The sequence below is a fragment of the Sapajus apella genome, unplaced genomic scaffold, assembly GCF_009761245.1.
Source record: "Sapajus apella isolate SASKATOON/1434 unplaced genomic scaffold, GSC_monkey_1.0 scaffold165, whole genome shotgun sequence".
Classification (NCBI taxonomy): Eukaryota; Metazoa; Chordata; class Mammalia; order Primates; family Cebidae; genus Sapajus; species Sapajus apella.
In genome coordinates this window covers 211,644-216,440 of record NW_022437105.1, presented here as the reverse complement: position 1 = coordinate 216,440, position 4,797 = coordinate 211,644, and the positions used below count along the sequence as shown (strand labels likewise).

Here is a 4,797-nt window from a genome sequence, read left to right as displayed (position 1 = left end):
AGACTTCCAAGCAGGCACAATCACCATTAAACCTTAGCAGCTGGGTTTCTGGACTGATTTGAACGGCAGCTTGGATTTTGTCATTACTGAATTCAGAAGAACAGGAGTGAATTGAGTTGTTGCATGGGTGTTCTACATTCTGATGCAGCCTGTCCTGGAGAAACCATCAGCTGTGATTTAGTATTGGGTGGGTCACTGGGACCGAGGGTCACTGATTCCTTTTGTAGCTTGTGGTTTTCAGAGAGAATGCCTGCTGTACTGTTAGTCTCCTGCAGTGTTTAGTGAGAGCTCTGTTTAATGCTCTCCTTGTACAAAACTGGACTTTCAGTTCCTTCCAGGTCTCCATGGAAAACTGAAGATTCGTGTGTGCTTTCAGAAACGAGTTTCCAAGGAAAAGAGCAGCCATTTCGTTTTCACAAGTCTGGGCAATGAGGAATTTGGAGCTTCCATCCTTGGCTGAGCACATGTGCTGCGGGCCCTATGGCAAGAAGGATGGGCATTTGTGCTGAGCCTTCCTGGGCCGTGTCCCACTGACCACAAGGAGGAAGAGAAGGCATGAGGGTCCTGGGGGCCTGGCTCTGTGTCTGCCATCTCTGTGTGGATGCCTCCTGTGTCCAGGGTGACAACCAGTCACCCGAATGCGTCCTTGGGGTCATTCCTGGCTTCTCTGCCCCTTGATTACCCCTCTGGCTGCAGGCAGCCCAGGACGGAGAATGAGAGGCCTTATGCTCCCTGCAGGATGCAGGCTGAGGCCACCCATGCTTCTGGAGAAGGTTTCATGTGGGGGAGGTCCCTCCAGGGAGGGACAGTGAGCTGGTGCTGTGACACTGCTCAGGATGGAGGCCCAGGACAGACAGCATCACCAACTGCAGCAGGACTGGCTACAGAGGGGCTATGTCGCCAGTCCTGGGGACGTCATGTTGATGGGTGCTTTGACACATTCCTGTGGAGTGTGTGAGGGAAAACAGGGCACACACATTCCTGATAAGATTGCACCACAAGGCTAGGGCTGGGGACCAGGCTCCCAGCCTCCCTCTGTCTCAGCTGGGGTCAGAGGGGGAGGGACAGCCAGGGGAAGGCTGAGCCAGAGGCTTCTGGGTTCTCCCAGGACTCCACCCCACTGGCCTCTAGGGTAAACTCTTCACCCAAGCCTCTCTATGGCATGGCTGAGTCACACCTGAGAGGTCTTTGTCTGCCAGGAGGGACTGCTTATGTGAGAACAGGGACTCGGGGTGTGCAATGTGGCTCCCAGGGCTGTGTCTACACTCTATCTTGTCTGAGTGTCTCCAGGGCCAGCATGCTGGGGCAGGAGCCCGCGGTTTATCAAGCACCTTCTGTCTCTCCCTGGAGAGAGCTTCAAGATCAGCCTCTTGTTCCTTTGGTTCCGAGCTTACCGTGTCTCCTCCTCATTCCTCACGTCCATGTGAAAGGGCAGTGTCCGCAGGCGGATTGGTCCGAGGTTGAAACAGCGAGGTCTGGATTTTCTGTCGGGTCAGCCTTGGAGGAGCGCGGAGGTCCTGGATAGTGTGCGATGAGCCTCACAGTGGCACGGCACTCGCCACTGGACCCTGCGTGGGCTCAGCTTCTGCACAGTGACGGGCACGTCTTGGTCTCTGCACTACCAGGGGCAAGGAGGGACGCTATGCCTGGTGGGGTGAGCACTGCATCTCATGACAAAGCAGGTCTCCTGTCCCTGCGCCCCTTTTCTGTAAACCTGGGGTCCCACCCGGCACATTGGCTGGAAGGAGGGGAGCCGCCTGTGGTCTTGGCTCATGGTACTCTGCCCACCCCATGGCCTGCCCCAACCCCGGTGTTCCGGGGGGAGCCCCAAGGCCGCAGACACTTCAGGGAAGCAACCGGGGCTGTTCCCGAGGACCAAGACTGGCAGAGACCCTAAATATGTCCACAGTTTGCCCCTGCTCTCTGTGGCTCCCTCCTGGCTGGCCTCCCCGCCTCACTTTCCATAGCCCTCACACAGCGCAGCACGTCTAAAAATGCTGCCTGAAAATGTGTGCCTTGGGGCAAAGCAGCTTCCTCTTCTCTGACCAAGCTTGGGTCCCTTCTACCCTCTGGTGGATGCAGGCGGTCAGCAAGGGCCCTGGACGGGGTGGGCTGGAGGCCCTCACACCGTGGTTATTCTTGTATCAGCCTCACCGCCCATGACTCCCTCAGGTCAGCCCCACGTCTCCCTTCACAATTATCCACAATCCCGCATGGCCTGTAAATGCTTAACATTATTGTGGAATAGGCTAGTCACATTACAGAAAGGAAGCAAACTGGAAAAGTGCAGAAATTCCTTCCCTTTCCATGCCTTTTAGAGTGAGGGCGGGACATGGGGGACCCGCACAGGTGCAGCTGACGGGAATGCTGTTCTGGGAAAAGCCACGTCTCTGAAATAGCAAAGGCCGAGTGCCTGAGGAAAAGACAGACACGTCTTATCCAGAGAGGCCGCCCTGCCCAGAAGGCTGTCACCTGCCGTCCAGTTGTCTCCTCTGCAGCAATAGCACTGTCTCGACCTAAAAATTCAGTGACAGGAAAATGTCATCTAATGCTGCTTAGTGCAGCCCGGCGGTCAGTGGATGGGGGCGGAAGGCCACGGGCCTTTGACAGAACATGCGGAGGGCAACTTAGCAAAACAGGGTCAGGCTGCACTATCAGCAGCAGAGATAAACAACCGCTTCCAAAATAAACAAGTACCCCCCAGCAGAAGCCTGTGAAGTCTCCTGGTCTGCTCAAGCCACACACCCGTGGCCTGCGGGGCAGCCTCCAAAGTCCCACAGAGTGCCCAAGTGGCCTAGCGCGAGACCCAGGCCACCGGCTGTGCTCCCCAGCAGAGCAAAAGGCTCATGGAGGGGCCAGGAGGACTCAGCGAGGGGAACCAAATACCACAGGCATTTCCTGGATCTTCTGTGCCGCTGTCTAAGCATTTAGAGGAAGCCCGAGGTTTGATGCCTGGAAGCTGACGTGCTCCCCACGCACGAGATGTAGAACTGCAGGCCTCGCCCGCAGCTCAAGAGGCTGTTTCGGGACACATTAAAGAAGGAAGCCCTAAGTGACACATGACCTGGCCGACTTACACACTCACTGTCTAAAGACAGGGTGTCGGTGGGTGAACTTAGGCGACTCACCGCAGATCGGGCGTGACAGTTAGTCACTGTCATAACTGTGTGGAGTGGTCCGTAACTGTGTGGAGTCCTTCATGGCTGGGCTCGCAGGGACTCAGCTGGACTGCACTGTGCATTGGCTGGATGGAGAGGGGCCATCGTGAGCCCCAGCTCACCCCACTGCCCACCCTACTGCCCACCCCACTGCTCTACCCACCCCACTGCCCACCCTACTGCTCTGCCCACCCCACTGCCTGCCCCAACCCGGGTACTCCAGGGGGGCCCCAATGCCACAGACACACTTCAGGGGAGCATTGGGGCTGTTCCCGAGGACCAAGTTGGCAGAGACCCTAAAGATGTCCATGGTTTGCGCCCTGCTCTCTGTGGCCCCTGGCTGGCTGGCCTCCCCCCCCACACTCTCCAAAGTCCTCCCGCAAGGCAGTGACTCTAAAAATGATGTCCGGCAAATGTGCGCTTTGGGGTAGAGCAGCTTCCTACTGTCTGAGTGGACAGGGCTGGCCCCGTGAGGGTGATTTTCACTGTATCAAAACATGCATCATGTGACACTGGCCCTAGTCACCATTTTTACGTGTCCAGTTTGGAGGTATGAAGTGTGCCCCTGCTGTGCCCCTCCACCCACTGAGCTGCTGCTTCCCACGTGGAAACTGTCCCCAGTCAGCACTCCCCAGGCCCCGCAGCCCCCGGCACCCCGCTGCTCCCTCCTGTCTCCGTGCACCTGCCGACTCTCAGGACCCCCCAAGTGGAGTCCGGCAGTTTTGGCCTCTGCGGCTGCCCCTTCCGTCCCGGTCTTCCCGGGTTTTATGGAGGCTTCATTACAGAGGTGCGAGTGATTACATCATTGGCCAGGGGTGACCAACTCCACTTTGGCCCCAAATCCTACCCCTGGAGATCAGGATGGGCCTGAACGTTCCCAGTGGTTACACGGGGAGAATGACACGTGTGTACACAGGTGACGTGCGGTGGGCTCGAGGGATGCCACTTGTACTTAAATGCATCTACTCGTTACTCTCACCACAGCCTTGAGAGGGAGGCCATTATTATTATTACGGCTGAGCACAGAGAGGTTATGTCAGCTGCCCAACGTCACACAGCCAATGAAAAATTCTTTAAATTACAGGCCCATGGGGTGGTGACCATCCAAGCCGAGTAGAGAACTTAGGACGGTGGCCAGAGGCAGGAATAGAGCTGGGGAGCAGGCTCTGAGCTCAAGCTTTCAGCACCTCTGTGTGTGAGCGCACGTCATGCACACGTGTATACACGTGTGTGCATGTGCTTGTGAGCACACATGTGTGTTTGCATGTCCGTGTGTGTGTGTGCACACTACCCCTTTAAATTCCAGGATCTGAACCGTGGTGGCTCGGGTGATGGGGCTCAGCAGTGGAAGACGAAGCCAACCTATGTGTTGTACATTTTGAAGGAAACTAAGCTTGCAAGTTTCAAGTGAAACACATCAGTCCTTTTCTCCTCAAATTCACATGCTCAGTGTCAGCCGGGCTGTGGATAAACTACAGATAAGAATTGAGGCTGAAACTTCCACAGCTTCCAGTGTTCCCCATCACTCATATTTGTGTGGGAGGCTCTTCATTCTCTGAAGAAGAAGTGATTTAAGAGGCTCATGGAGGGGCCAGGCTAAGGGACCCATCACCGGGCACCCACACAGAGGCCAGCGCTG

At 56.2% G+C, this 4,797-nt stretch overlaps 1 pseudogene; it reads left to right on the top strand.

The window, feature by feature from the left end:
* The first annotated feature begins 836 nt into the window (after positions 1 to 836).
* On the top strand, positions 837 to 3,795 carry LOC116542263 (annotated as a pseudogene).
* Positions 3,796 to 4,797: the final 1,002 nt, after the last annotated feature.